The sequence below is a fragment of the Dipodomys merriami genome, unplaced genomic scaffold, assembly GCF_024711535.1.
Source record: "Dipodomys merriami isolate MVZ:Mamm:240054 unplaced genomic scaffold, mDipMer1.0.p SCAF_3, whole genome shotgun sequence".
Lineage (NCBI taxonomy): Eukaryota > Metazoa > Chordata > Mammalia > Rodentia > Heteromyidae > Dipodomys > Dipodomys merriami.
The window spans coordinates 109,922,676-109,939,172 of record NW_027204492.1 but is presented as its reverse complement, the minus strand read 5'-3'; the positions used below and the strand labels follow the sequence as shown (position 1 = coordinate 109,939,172).

At 38.0% G+C, this 16,497-nt stretch overlaps 1 long non-coding RNA gene across 1 annotated transcript in view; it reads left to right on the top strand.

Moving 5' to 3' along the window:
* LOC138839708 (uncharacterized) overlaps positions 1 to 9,001 on the top strand; it is a 90,062-nt gene extending 81,061 nt beyond the window's left edge. The window contains exon 3 of the long non-coding RNA XR_011376014.1: positions 8,916 to 9,001. This is a non-coding gene — a long non-coding RNA (uncharacterized lncRNA). The remainder of the gene's footprint in view (positions 1 to 8,915) is intronic.
* The last annotated feature ends 7,496 nt before the right edge of the window (positions 9,002 to 16,497 follow it).

Genomic DNA, 16,497 nt, shown 5'->3' with positions numbered 1-16,497 from the left:
TTATTTGGGACATTTTTTGATTCAATGCTGGGGCTTAAACTCAGGGCTCATCTCTTAGCATTTTCCAACCAAAGGCTGACATTTTACCACATTACCATTGAGCCACAGCTCCACTTCCAGCATTTTTGGCAGCTAATTGGAGATAAAAAAAATCTCCTGCCCAGAGCACTAGCCTTGAGCTGAAGAGCTGAGGGACAGCGCCCAGGCCCAGAGTTCAGGTCCCATGACCAGACCCCCGGCCCCCCTGCAAAAAAAATCTCCTGCCCAGGACTTTCCTGCCTAGGTTGGCTTGCAATCCTCACATCTCAGCCTCCTGAGTAGCTAGGATTAAAGGTGTGAACCACTGGCTCCCAATACTGCTTATTTCCATGTTGAGAGGAAAAAGAATTTCATAATAATATAGTAAGTACACTTTTTGACTCCAAAAAGCAGTGAACCCCTTCTTATTCTCACTGCAAATGTAGACCATATGTATACCTCTTAAGCCAACCTCTCCCAGTAAGCAAAGGCTAAAACGGGCAAGAAATGGAAAGACAACTTGATATCAATAAGAAAAACAGCTCTTAAGGGTTTACTTGGTTTAGATCAGCACGGCATCTCAAATTTCTTCATAAATTCCCTCAACAGAAATTACAGTGCCTATCCAGATTGCAACAATTTTACTAACATAATAGGAAAATCTTGTTTTTTCAGAAAGAACAAGATACTCTCAGGGCATTGTTATTCCTGAAAAGACTACTCAAGTTTCATAAGTTACCCAAATGAGGCATTCGCATAAGTCATTTTGTGTTTATACTGAGTAGAAGCAATAAGAAGCCACTCAGTGTGATTACTTAATAGTTTATCAGTAAAAGTTTAACCAAACCCAATTTCAACAAACAAAAAATTCTGTAGCCTTTTCAAAAAATAATCTTTACTGTTCTGTTTAGTCTTTTAGCAAGCTATTGAGAAATCATTAGGTTGGGGCTTATGGCAGTTGTTAGGATTATTTCAAGACCATCCTGCATTTTTGAAGTCTCATTCATTCTATTTGAGAAGTAAATAAATGAAGAAATATTTTGCTGAGGGTTTAAGGTTGAAAAAGTATATTGGCTGGTCATAATCCATTTTATTATTAAAAAGCTAACGCATTTTACTGTGTAAAATCACTGGGAGAAAAATGGAAACATGTTGTTCTATCATATTTGTAGAAATAATCATGTGACATGATACCAAGTCATAGAAAATGAGTCACTTTGAAAGCTTAGTCCAGTCAATTTAGGTGACAATGGAAAAGAGGAGTCAAAGCTAATCAGAAATAACTACTGAGTTGGACATTTTTACATCTCTTGAAAATGAACTAAAAGCAACTTCTTCCCAATAAGTTGCTTGAGCACTCATGACCTTACTTGTACATGTGTTTCTAAAATATTTTCCATTTTTTCTGCTGGTTTCCATGCAACAGATGGAAGTGTACTAAAAAAAAAAAAAAAGAAAGAAAAGGTAAAACTTAAGGGGTGGGTTGGGAAGGGCAAGTGACATTGATCAAGATATACTGTATTTATAAACTGCTTCAGAGAATGGTAACTCCTTTGTACACCTACGAAAAGATAATAAAGCATTCCTGCAAAAGAGATGGCAAAAGTTGAGGAGCATCTTTGCGTGACTTTAGGGGGTGGCTGAAACATTTGCCTCAAGGCATGAGATCTATGCGGTCCTGGACTCATTCTCAGGAGAATATGTGTGGCCCTATTTTTTCTGTCGGTTGCAATCTTGAATTCCATGTATTCAGAGAAAAAGTGAGAGCAGAGAACTCCACTTGAAATTATCTAATGTCTGTGTCTACTTTGTCCCTACTATGAGACCCTCAAGGCACTGTGAAAAAGGAGACAATGTCTCAACAGAATTTATTTCCCTAGCCTCAGAAGTCCTCAAGATCTCATTGGGAAATGAAAACAAATTCACCATCAAAGTTTTCCTTTTTTGTTTCTTTTCTTCATATATATATATTATATATATATATATATATATATATATATATTACTATAAGAAAGCCTTTGAATCATGAAATTCACTTGTCCACCCCTATAGATCATTTCTTTGGCCCTCAGAAATAACACATGTTGGGAACAGCACCTAGGAATACTTCCTTTCTATTCCCAAATATCTCTTGGTAAATAATTTCCCTTCTGCACTGAAAAATGACCTTGGCCACTCCCTGAAAGGAAGCTCCCAGGTTTGGTAGGGAGTCTTAGGATTATATCCTGCAATGAATGATTCAGGATACCTAAGGTCAACAGTAGAGTTTTTGTGGGTTTTTTTCATCAATAAAAGGCTATTGATGGACAGCCTTATCTGTTCCATACTTCATCCTAAGCTTACTCCCTATCTGTAACTATGGAGGATATTTGCTTTGCTAACTAACCAGAATTTGAAAGGTCCAAAGAGCCTGGACAGTAGTTCCAGAAAGTTTCTGATGATCTGGGAACTTGAGTTCCTGTGTCTCACACTCCCTCCCATTCCTTGGCAGACATAAGCTTTCTTCAACTCATCATTTTCCTCCAAATGGTCAAAATATAGCTTTTAAAGACTTAAGTGAGTAACCCAAAGCGCCTTGTAACAAGCGTATAGGGCCAGTCGTATTTTACCAAAACTTTCCTAGTGCAAACAGTCGCCTCTGATGTAAGGCTTGGCTCTGGTGCCCCAACAGTGGAAGAGAGGAAATAACCATGAGCAAAATGTCCTTCCTTCAGGAGTAAGGAAAAAAATCCCAACACTATTTCCACCTTAAATTCAGCAAGGATTAAGATGTAGGATGGCAAAAAAGAAAGTTTGTTGCTCAACCCTGTTCTAAAGTATGTATTAACATTCTTTGCATTATTTTAGTGCTTAACTCAAAACCTAAAAAACAAAAGCAAACATCTAAGCTCCAATGTTGGCTATAGTCATTTAAAATAAATAACGGTGAAGTGTTTGGGTTTTTTTTTTCTTCTTCATACTTTGAAGTGCAAGGAATAAAACTCCAAGCCCTTCAAGTGATAGCTAGATATAGCTAGGTCCAGGCCCAATCATGCTTACTGTTCAGAGAAAATGTTAAGCTGCACTATCTTGAATAACAATAGCTGTAAAGCTATACTGGGTTTTGAAAATGATATTGAAGTACTTTCTATGATCCTAAAGCCTTTCTGTCTAGAGTTTTTGGAACAAGGTAAATCTCTGACAGCTCTTTAAGATGTCAACATTTTAATTTATATAGTTCCCTTGTCGAATCTTCTGTAGCATCAAGCCAAAATTATATATATATATATATATATATATATATATATATATATATATATGAAGTGATTTAAAGCAGATTTGTGTGTATGTGTGTGAAATGGGAAATCACACACACATACACACACACACACACACACACACACACATACACACACACACACATGTCTTAGCAAACCTATTATCTGTGGTAACTGAAGATAGTTCCATTTTCTTCCAAATAATTATGCAGTCCTTAAAAATATGCTTGGTTACCTAATACTGACTATTATTTTAATCTCTTTTTCATACTCTTGAGAGACTTATTTTCCTTCATAAGAATGTTGTTTCATTTGCCTTCTCATTATACTTCAGTTTCCTGAAAGCCAAAGAGTAATAGTCCTCAATTTAGGGAATCTGAAGGCCGACCTGCTAAGCACATTCAGATCCATGGAAAAACATTTTATGTTGCTTCCTGGTTTAATTAGAAAATTATTTAAGATTACTCTAAAGGGAAACTAATTTAACAACTGCTATTGAATCTCTATTATATTTTCTCTTTCTTCTCTTGGAAACACAATCATCATTTCTGAGTTTCCTTTTTACACTTTGATTTAGATTTGGAGTGGCCAAAGGCTGTATGTCTGGCATCAGTTCCCACTAAGTTAGATCCCCAGTTTCCCAAAGAACATCTAAGAATTGAACAGCGACAGGGATAGCAGTAATTATGCAATGTCTAGAAAGGGGGACTCTGTGGAGGCAGAAAGGAGATTAACCTTTTCCTACACACTGGGGTGGATGAAGATGGTAGTGACTTCTGAGATGCATGAGGTCTCTTTTGAAGGGATGAAAATGTGTTAAAATTGTAATGATGGTTGTATAACTGTGAATACATGAAGACTATTGAATTGTACAATTAAGTGGGTATTACATGGCAGGAGAAGTATATTTCAATAAAGTTGTTTTGTAAAAAGCCTGAACAATGATTGGTTTAAAGCAATTGGAAGAAGTATCAGGGAAACTCCCCAAGATCTTCCTTCCCCCATTACCTCACACATGCACAAACACATACACATACCCTTACGGGTAACTTTCCTGTCTCCTGCTTACCAATTCTAACTCCAACCCTTTCCCCTGCCAAAGCAGAATAGATAGGGGTATCCCAGAGGCTAGCCTGAATGGAAAGAGTAAGCTCTCTTTGTCAAAAAAGACTCAACATGTGCTCGCTTCGGCAGCACATATACTAAAATTGAAGGAGTCAAGACTGAGAACAACGATCATATTAATTTGAAGGTGGGGGGGCACGATGGTTCTGTGGTGCAGTTCAAGATGAAGAGGCACACACCACTTAGTAAACTAATGAAAGCCTATTGTGAACGACAGGGTTTGTCAATGAGGCAGGTCAGATTCCGATTTGATGGGTGGCCAATCAATGACACAGGCACACTGGCACAGTTGGAAATGGAAGATGGAGATACAATTGAGGAGTTCCAGCAGCAGACAGGAGGTGTCTACTACAAAAGGGAACCTGCTACTTTGCTCCAGAACTTTGTTCTTACAGACCAAGAATATATTCTTAATTAGAAAACTGCAATTTGGTTCCACCACATCCTGACTACTACAGTATAGTTTTCTCTATTCTTTCATCTTCCCCTTCCCCATTCCTTTATTGTATATAAAGTAACTGGTGTATGTGCACGAGCATATTGCTTTTCTTTTTTCTTTTTCTTTTTTTTCTTTTAAGCTAAATGGCCAATGGTATATTTTGATTGACATCAAATGGAGATGGGATGGGGAAAAATACTGGTCCTGTGAAAATATCCCCCTTCGCCATTCGTGGCATGCTCATTTAGCTTTTATCTTTATATTTCAGTAAGTTATTTTGCTCTCACTGCTTTAACAAAGAAAAAAGAAAAAAACAACAAAAATCCTTGCATACCTTGTTTGATTGGAGAATTTTAATGTTTTCATTTATCATTGTAAAACCAAGGACAATTTTATAACTTTTTTGTACATAGCTGTTACATGTAGGGCAATCTGTCTTTAAGTAGGGGTAAATTACTCTTAAAAAAAAGAATCCTAGATAGTTTTCGGTTCAAGTCAAACGTCTTGTTCTTTAAATAAACTTCTTGTTTTTTAAAAAAAGACTCATTATCTAAACAGGAAATTTGGGGCTTGAACTCAGGGCCTGGGCACTGTCCCCTGGGCTTCTTTTGCTCAAGACCAGCACTCTATTACTTGAGCCACAGTGCCACTTCTGGCCTTTTCTGTTTATGTGGTACTAAGGAATCGAACCCAGGGCTTCAAGCATGTGAGACAAGCACTCTACCACTAAGCCACCAGCCTAAAGAGGAAATTTTGATTCTTGTTGCTTCTACATTTGACAAAACCATTGCTTTCCAGAGTCACTGAAAACATTCTCCAAACACTGATAGCTAGATTCTTGCTTCCTTCAGAAACATAAGTAGGAAACAGTGTCACCTCATACACCCCCTCATCTCAAATCCACTACTTAAGTGACAATATTGCACTTAGCTTCAGGGATGGCTATTTAAAATGTTGGAAATATGCTTTAAATTCTACGTGAGAAGCTAATGTATGCAGAATCATTCTACAAAGACTCCCTAGAAATTCCGGGTTATGAAATAAAGAAAGTCAAGGGATCCCAGTTATTTGTTCTGAATAACACAAGTAGATCTAGTTGACACTTTCAGCATCCTAATTTGAGTGGTAGGAAAGTTCACTGGCCTGTCACCAGGGGAGCTTCGTCAAAATGGAACGCTTTCCTAAATAGCATTCTACAGTATTAGTTACCACAAACAGCTCTTGCCACACAAGAATGGCACTCTGTAATCAAGTTCAAATGGAAGAAGACACTATTCCAGCAGTATCTACCCCTGTCACACATTTCTGAAGGGAGGTGACCTAAATAGGAAGTGGTCCAGCTGAGGCTAATTGGGAGTAGCTGGCTGACTGACACATGGCAGAGCAGCACATTGGCCTGGCTTCCTCTTGGACTGCACACGTTGCCAATCCCAGGAGTTCCCCAGCTGAGAGAAGGAAGGAGGGACCTAAGAAAAGAACAGAAAAACAACCTTAAGAAATGAAAGCTGGAAATTATTCTAGTGTTTATTTCAGGGAGGGACAAAAATTAAAATTAAGTTCTTCCTTACCTGAACAACATAAATATCTTCTATTTTTTTTATTCCTTAATTTCACACTCAGGCAATTTGGCTTTTCAATCCTATGACACACACTGGGATGCCAACTAACTAGAATAAAAATGATCAGAGTCTTCTATTAACCAGATTATTACTACATTCTCTATTGAGAAAAAATTTTTAGCCAAATAGCAAAAAAGGTGAGAGGGGTTGTTTTTCCTCAAAGAAACTCTGTACATTTTTATATTAAACCTCCATCCCTAGTTAGTGCATTATATTTGTAATTTGTAAGGTAGATTAATCTACCTTAAGGGATTATCAAACTTTCAGGCCCAATAATCTCAGCTGTAGCTAGTCAATCGTCAATGCAGTGACCATAGACACTATAGGAATAAATGAGCATGATTATGTTCCAAGAAAACTTTAAGATTTATGTGTCTTAATTGCTGACCCCTGATAATAAACTTGATAGACAGAGTATATTCAGTTCCTATCATGTTTGTAAAACCCACAAATTTAGTAGCTTAAAACAATAGAAACTTTATTATCTGAAAGTAATGGAAGTCAGAAATGTGAAATGTGTTTCTCTGGATTAGAATCAAGGTGTTGGGAAAGCTGTTTCTTCTAGAGGTTCCAGGGAAGAATCTTTTTCTTTGCCTTTTCCATCCTCTATGTGCTGCCAGCATTCCTTGGCTCATAGCCCCTTCCTCCGTCTTCAGAGTTGGCAATGACTGTCTAAACTCTTCTCAAGTCACATCACTCTAGCCTCCTTTTCTGACTCATTCTCTTCCACATTTAAGGAGTCAAGTGATAACATTAGACCTACAAGATAACTCACGATTCTCTCCCCATTTCAAAGCCAGTTGATTAACAATCTTAATTCCTTCTCCACTTTAATTTCCCTTCATCATGTAATTCAACATATTCATAGGCTCTAGAGGATTCCATAAACTTAAAAATACGTTTTTGGGAGCAGTATTATTCTGTCTATTGCAGGGTCTAATACAAAATAATCCTTTCAATAATCATACTCTGGCTAGCTTTCATTTATTCTTGGCAGTTGGCTCATGCCATCAGCAAGGATGAGGGTACATCAGAAGAAGAGCTTTAATGGCACTATAAGTAATTCACTGTGACTCAGAGGACTATGCGTGCCTCCATATATATCTTGGTACTCTGAGGAAGCAGCATAGGGTACAACTAAGACTGTGAGTTTTGGAGTCTGGTCATTTGCATCCCTGCCCCCACACGTAAGGGAATCAATCAGTTTCTTCGTGTCATGAGTTCCTCAAATAGAAATAATAGTACCTATCTCTCAAGATATTGAATTAGACTACAAATAGGAAGCACTTAACCCAATCCCCAGTCAGTCATTAATGTTCTTTGTGCAGAACTGTGGGATTCTGCTTAGAGTTGAATCATGTCCCCTTGGACACAGTAGCCACATGGAGAAAGAATGCTACCCCTAATTTCCCCAAAACACAAATTTGATTTCTCCCCCCCCCCATACACACACTGTAGCATTATAATTGGGGCCTAATTATGAAATCAAAAGTAACAGGCCTTAAAATGACACACTATATAAGCACCTCATTAATAAAAACCTTCTGGGAATGATAATACCTCAAAATATTTACTCTCAAATTACTCTGGCAGACCATTCTCTGGGGAGATGCTGAAGGTGTGCCAAGAACAGCACTCGTCATATGTTAAAAATAGATGTCAGCAAACCATTCAATAAATGCAGTATCTTTTATAGTCTTAAGAAATCGTATTAAATTGCTCTCACCAGGGTATGGAAGAAAGTTTGTTCAAATATAAAAGCAAAATTCTTTTTCTTTAATGATTTTAGGAGTTCATCATCAGATGTTTTTAATAAGCAAATTTTCAACCATTTGATGCATCATACATGTCCTGCTGGCAAAGTATTCTTAAATGTCTTCTTGCCATCTCTGAATTCTTCTTGTTTTTAGCATTTTGTCTAAACTTTTTATAAAGGCAAACATTCATTGCCCAAGGCCACCAAGAAAGCTAATGGCAAACTTGAGAAAGGAATCGCAAATTCCATTTTGATCCCCAACCACTACCATGCTCATTTGTAGCATTAAATGGAAACAAATCGTTCCCTTCACAGAAAACTCCTATAATCTCGGGAGAAATGTTGACATATCACATGTGAGTCACACCTCTGTGGTTGGTCTGAATATCAAATTCTGAATCTCTCCGAACTGTTCCAGATGCACACCTATTTCCTATTTACCCAGAATAGCATATGGCATGAAAGGAAGATTCTCAAATGCATTTGAGAGTGTCACCATCCACCTTGGTTTTATGGTATTGCATAGAGAAAGGAGTTATTTGCGCTGAAGAAAATTATTCTCATGACTATTAGCTTTCTCCTTTCCCATCCCTAGGGCTTCCCATGTTATTTGAATTCTCCATTTCAGAGTAAAGCCTTAAAGTGAAGCTGACTCATGTGCCCCATGATTAACTGTAACTTCTTTTCCTTTCTTCCTTCAGAGCCTTTCCGCAATGTGAATATTTCCCGTGCTAACCAGCCAAGATTCCTCTGCCGGTCAAACCAAATACAAGATGACCATTTTGGGGGGCGGGTAAGTGAAAGATCTTTTAAAGCAGCTTCCAGATCGCCAATGAAAGTAGAGTTCTGGGAGTGATTAAAAATCAAAATCTGAGAGTGATAAAATTAGGGAAGTTCACAAATGCGTGCAGAAGTGATTGACTCTTTCATGAACCTACTTAAGGCTGAACCCATGGGTTTGATGATTTGGTTGTGGAAATATTTTTACAAAATCCACTGTAAATGTTATGCCCAATAAATGTAACTCATTTAAGATGTTGGATAAGTAGATTACAGGTATACCAGAATATAATTTGGGGGTTTGGGGAGGGGGTATAGCTCTAGTGGTAGAACACTACCTACCAAGCACAAAGCCCTGAGTATAACTTCAACATTGTGAAAATTGAAGAATTTATACCTTTTTTTTGTCTATCGTGGGGCTTGAACTCTTGGCTTGGGCTCTGTCCTTGTGCTCTTCAGCTGTAAGCGAGTGCTCTACCACTTGAGCTACAAGACAACTTCCAGTTTTTTGGTGGTTTATTGGAGATAAGAGTGTCACAGACTTCCTTCCCTGGGCTGCTTTGAACCTCGATCCTCAGAGCTCAGCCTCCTGAGTAGCTAGGATTACAGACATGAGCCACCGGTGCCTGGCTTTGTACCTTTTTCATATGTATCACTATTGTCTTAGAATAATGCCTTATTCTAGTTCACATAGAATATATAACATAAAAATCCATATAGTAATACTCACTGATAGTGAGAACACAAAATAAGCACTAGAGAGCCCCAGGCAGAGGCAGAATAGTTCAGCATAGGCCTTAAAGAAAACTCATTACTTTTAATCTGGGAATACCCTTTTGTGCATTTTATTATTCTAATAAAGCCATCAGGAAGACATAGGAAAGTGTATATTTTTGTGCAAAGAGTCTCATCACAACCCTTTGTAACCATCAGAAAGTGATGGTTAAAAAGTGAAACCCTCTTTAAACAATAATGGATGCTCAAAAAGAGAATGACAGAAACAGAAAACAGACCGTGCCTTGGGTGAGGGTACTAGTGGGAGGGGTAAGGGTGAATGGAGAGCGTAAAGAGGAGTGAATAGTCAACATACATTTTGTGTATGAAGGGAAATGGAACGATGAAGATTGTTAAGATTGCTGTGGGATGTGAAGCACAGGGGATGTAACAGCACAGCAGAGAGTGTGCATCTGGTTGAAGTTCAATGAATGCATATGTGGAAATGCCAAAATGACAAGTACAATTACTTGATGTTGCTAAGTGGGGAAGAACTAGCAACAACCCATCTAAAAAGAGAACATTGATTCCTTTATAACATATATCCATAACATGGACTATATCTAGTCATCAGAGTGTTTAAAAAATTGGTTAAAGAGAGTTAAAACAGGTGCTGGGAATATGGCTTAGTGGTAGAGTGCTTGCCTAGCATGCATGAAGCCCTGGTTTGATTCCTCAGTACCACATACACAGAAAAGGCCGGAAGTGGCTCTGTGGCTCAAGAGCAAAAGAAGCTCAGGGACAGTGCCCAGACCCTGAGTTCAGTCCCCAGGACTGGCCACAAAAAAAAAAAGAGTTAAAACATAGTATTAAATTTAGAAGCAAACTACACACATGTACAGCAGGATTCTGATATAAAAGTACCTTCATATAGAATGCATGTATGTGTACCAAAGAAAAAGAAAAATGTTTAAGGAATTGCAATGTCACTAAGGTGGTTTGCTTCTGATTTTCTGAGAGTTTCTCTACTTTCTGTTCTCACTGCAATTGAGATGTATTGTTTTTGAGATTATAATACATTTATTTCAGAAATAGGCTTCGTCAAAAAAATCCTTGTTTTATTTTTTAAATGTTTATTTTATCATGATACAGTGATTACAGAGGGGTTACAGTTACTTATTTTGTTTCTTAAGCTGGTCATTTATCTCAAATATTTATAGGGTCTGGCCCTATCAGTACTTGGCCTTGCCAGGGATTGGGTCCATAACAGAGTTTCAAGATACTAGTGTATTAAGGGATGATATTTAAATATGTTGCTGGACTACATGATTAGACTTTGTAATATTTCTTTCCTTCAGATCTAGGGTTTGGAGATGTTACTATGAACTGTACTGGAAACAAGAAGAAACACCTCTTGATGCTAATGCATATTTGATTACTTTTCCCAAAAGAACAATTTCTACTCTAATAGTTTCTATTTCCATAGCTTATAGCTCGGGTAGTGACTTCCAACCTTGGCATCCTACAAACACGTGGGAGCTTTCACCATTCCCAGAGCCCATGTCATAGACAAATGAATCAGAACCTCTGAGGACTGGATCCCGGCATCAAGATTTGTTAAGGTCCCTAGATGAATGAAATATGTAGTTAAAGTTTCAAGCTCTGAGTTAGAGAGATTATATTGATTTGTTGCCCAAATGAGAACACCTTCAGAAGTGAAGTACAGCACTACTGATGGTTATTGTGAGGCGACAGCAAGCAAGGGAAGTCCTGAGCACACTAGGCTATATGGTCACTCCCATTTGGACTTTCTGCTAATGTCATTCTGTCCTTTATATCTTACAAAGATTATATGAAACCTCTGCACCCTTGGGAGTTTTAACGTTACTAGACTCCCTTTGAGAATCTTTTCAATTACCTCAAATTCTCACTTCAGTTGAATTCTTTTCTGTTCAGCTTCTTAGAAGTTGTTTTCCCACCTCTACACTGAAAATGGCCCAAACAAGGGACCTAGGCCCATGTGGTTCTCTAGGAGAAACCTAGGCAGATGAACTCCTGAGACACCTGAGGATAGCTAGATCTAGCTTGAGTGGCTCATAGACAAACACTATACAGAAGAATATTTTTAAAGAGTAATATTAAATGTCCTTGTTCTTAAAAAGAACCTTAGCCTTTTCTACTGCCCAGGATCTTGCCATTTATTATATTTCCTAGCTCTTTCTCTGCTTTCAGGTATGTTCTCGCTACCTTCCTGAGTTCTTATTCCTGTTTTACGTAGGGACATTCACCATGTCAGTTCTGCGACTATGGCTTGTAGGCTTTTCTGTCCACCCAAAGCAGCTTATCAAAGGAAACTTCTCCAAGGCAGTTTCTTCATTTCTCTAAAACTTCTATGTTTAGTGTTTTTGGTTTTTTTTGAGAAACCTCCCTACTGCTTTCGAGAGTGGTTGAACAGACTTAGAGTTCCCTTTTGGCTTCATCCTTATCAACATTTGGCCAATGACACATGAAGAAATGTTAAAAATTTCTGGCCATAAAAGACATGCAAATCAAAACAACACTGAGATTCCACCTCACCCCAGTTAGAATGGCCACTATCAAGAAAATAAACGATGTCTAATTTATGGTAAAGTTTACCATACATATATGCAAGTAATAAAAGTATACTATCGAAGTTTCAGGCATCCACTGGGGGCCATGAAATATATCCCCTTGCAGATAAAAGGGGTCTGATGTATGCCTCACTTTTTTTAATCAGAAAAAAAGAACTACCTTAAATATAGCCTGCTAGGAAACATTTGGACCCTAACACGATCTGTTTTAAAACATATAGGGTGAAAAGTGGGAATATTTGGGTCCTGTTGTGTATCAGGCTTTATGTGAGACACAATATAGAAGAATCAGATTTTTCCCCCTAGCAAAAAATTCCAGGAACCAAATGTAATTCTGCAAAATTCCTTATCAATATACCCTTTCAAAACCAGGTATTCTGGGAGTTTTGATGGCAAATGGAACTTTTAAGGAATTTTCATTTCTAAGTGGACTAATAGTTTTCCCAATAGCTCACTTTGAAAATGATAGTAATCCCTATGAAATTTTCAATGCCATAGTCAAGAAAGTATTTCTATAAAAATTTTTGATGAATTTTGTGTTCGTGAAATTATATTTGTCAGTTGGATGGCTTACATCGGGATTGAAATCTTAAATGTGCATGTGACAGTAATAAGTGTTCCATCAACTCAAAAGAAAATAATAAATTATCCATTGGACCACAACAAATCTTTTAATAGAATTTTATTTCAAGAATGTAACAGTCCAGGAAAATTCCAGATGTTTGTTTTATAAAGCCAACATGAAGAATAGAACAAGAATAATCTATAAAACAGAAGTTGCCATTTGGAGAAGAAAAATAAAGTGTTCATGAAAAAAAATGAGTTTAGGTTTTCTTAGAGAACAATGTAGAAGATGAAAGGGTCTTGAGGAGTACAATCTATGATCTATGTTCTTGTTGGCTAACTATATAGATGTGGCCCTTGGAACTTTCATTTAGTGTAAACAGATAACCATGATTTCAAGGATTTGCTTTTTATATTCATTCCATATTTATATGAAATCTTTCAGAAAGAAAAAGTTTAAATTTTGCTAGTACTTCTCCTTTACCCATAAGAGAAAGTCTAAACTTTAGGCCTATTATTTGATTTTTTTTTTTTTTTGTCAGTCATAGGGCTTGAACTCTGGGCTTGGGCACTGTCCCTTAGCAATTCAGCTCAAGGCAAGCACTCTACCACTTCAGCCACAGTGCCACTTCTGGTTTTCTGGTGGTTTATTGGAGATAAGACTCTCACGGGGGCTGGGATGGTGGCTCATTGGTAGAGCGCTTGCCTTGCATGCATGAGGCCCTGGGCTCGATTCCTCAACACCACATAAGCAAAAAGAAAAAAGCCAGAAGTGGCGCTGTGGCTCAAGTGGTAGAGCGCTAGCCTTGAGCTGAAGAGCTGAGGGACAGCGCCCAGGCCCAGAGTTCAGGCCCCACAACCAGACCCCCCCCCCAAAAAAAAAGAGTCTCACAGACTTTCCCGCCCTGGCTGGCTTTGAACCAAGATCCTCAGAGCTCAGCCTCCTGAGTAGCTAGGATTACAGGCATGAGCCACTGGTGCCCCGCATTTGATGCTTTTTTTTCTAATTTATTTTGTGAGACCAGTATTATTTTAATACGTAAACTACACAGAATCATGACAGAAAAGATATCATGAGCTAGTAGCTTATGCCTGTGGTTCTAACTACTTTAGAGTCTGAGATCACAAGGATCACAGTTTAAGGCCAGGTCAGTCAGCCATTTTCAACTGGGCACAGTGGTGCAAACTGTAATCCCAGCTGTGTAGGAGGCTAAAATCAAGCTTTCCAGGCCAGCCAGAAAGTTTGGGAGACTCCATCTCAATGGAAAATAAGTTGAGTGTGGTAGGATGTGCCTGTCATCCTAGCCATAATAGGAACCCTAAAAGAGTAAAATGTGGTCTACGCACATGCCTAGAGAAGGTAGTGAGTCCCTATCTCAACAATAAACAGCAGTAGAGCACCTGCTTGGCAGCCATGAGAACCTGAGTTCAAAACAAATTGTTATAATAAAGGAAACAATCTACTAATAGTTCATATAGATGTAGACAAAAGCTTAAAATTTGAAAAAGCTGAACCCTACATGTGAAAAGAACAATATAGGGTAGAGTAATTAGGTGGGATTTATTGTAAGGAAGCAATTGGCTTACCATTTGAAAATCAAACAATTCTAGTTCATCATACTAAAAGATTAAGAAGAATTTCTCTGGAGGAGAATGATGAAAGAGGTAACACTGATCAAGATGCACTGAACTCATAAACTGACATATTGAATTGAAACCCTCTGGTCAACTACTTTAAAAGAAAGGAAGAAGGAGGAGGGTCAACTACTTTAAAAGAAAGGAAGAAGGAGGAGGAGGAAGAGGAGGAGGAGGAGGAGGAGGAGGAGGAGGAGGAGGAAGAGGAGGAGGAGGAGGAGGAGGAGGAGGAGGAGGAGGAGGAGGAGGAGGAGGAGGAGGACAACGATGAGCACAAGTAGGATGAGGAGGAGGAGGAAGAGGAAGAATCCTTTCTCAAGGCTGGAGATACAGTTAAGTGATAGAATGTTTGCCGAGCATGCACAAGGGTTTGATCCACAGTACCACAAAAGCAAAACAAAACAAAACATTTTCAAAAGACACTGAAAAAGAAAAAAATGTTTTGACAAAATTTTGCATGCACTATTGATTTTAAAACCTTAGCAAACTAGGAATGAGATGCAACATACTATAAATGATAAAGAACAACTACAAAAACTTAGTCCTTGACACAATGGCAAAAGACCAAATGCATTCTTTGTAAGATTATAAACAAGGAAAAGATGTTCCTTCTTTCCACTACTATTAAACATTGTTCTCGATATCAGTACATCAAAGCGAAATGAAACAAAAGGTATAGGGATTGGAAAGAAAAAGTTTGTCTTTATTAACAGATGACAAAATCATCTCTGTAGAAAAATCTATAAAAAAGTAAACTATAAATGATCATTAAGTCAATCAACTATCAGCAAACCATCAAAAATTGAAATTTAAAACATGCCATTTGCAATCACCTAAAATATATGAAATAGAGATGAATTTAACAAAAAAGTGCAAATCTTGCTTTTGTGTGTGTGTGTGTGTGTGTGTGTGCGTGTGTGTGTTTGGTGCAAAAACTTAGGAAAAGTTTGGTGGTTTCTTTTTTTCCCCCTTTTATTATAAATGTGATGTACAGAGGGGTTACAGTGTTACCACCTCCCTCATTTTCTCCCACTCGTGGCTTCTTATAAAGTTACACGTAAACCAAAAAAAAAAAAAAGACCTACATGGAAATTATATTTCTAGATACTTTACCCACATAAAAGAATACATGAGGGGCTGGGAAGGTGGCTCAGTGGTAGAACGCTTGCTTTGCATGCCTGAGGCCCTGGGTTCGATTCCTCAGCACCACATAAGCAAAAAGAAAAAAAAAAAAAGAATACATGAGCTGGGTGCCAGTGGCTTATGCCTGTAATTACATAGAGGACTCCACGCATGTGTATATAACTTGGTGAATCATAATGCCATTTAAAAATCCAAGTAATGCTGGGCACTGGTGGCTCATGCCTATAATCCTAACTACTCAGGAGGCTGAGATCTGAGAATCACTGTTTAAAGCCAGCCCGGACAAGAAAGTCTATGAGACTCTTACCTCCAATAAAACACCAGAAAACCAGAAATGGCGCTGTGGCTCAAGTGGTAGAGAGCTTGCCTTGAGCTGAAGAGCTGAGGGACAGTATCCAGGCCCAAGTTCAAGCCCCACAACAAGCAGGAAAAAAAAAGGCTAGTAAAGTAATATTTGTCATAGCCCCAAACTTTAAACAATCCAAATGTCCCATTACAAGTGAATGGATGAACAAACTATAGAATATTACTGAACAGCTAAAAAGATGAAAATATTGATATACAAAACATGGGCAAATCTCAAAATAATTGGTCAGCTCAGTGAAAGAATCCAGACACAAAAGATTCCACTTATATAAAATTCTAGGAAATACAAGCTGGGCAACAGTAGCTCACACCTATAATCCTAGCTACACAGGAGACTGAGATCTGAGGATTGTGGTTTGAAGCCAGCTCTGGCAGGAAGGTCTGTGAGACTCTTGTCTCCAATAAATTACCAAAAAAAAAAAAAAAAAAAAAAAAAGCCAGGCTCAAGCAGTAGAACACTAGCTTTGAG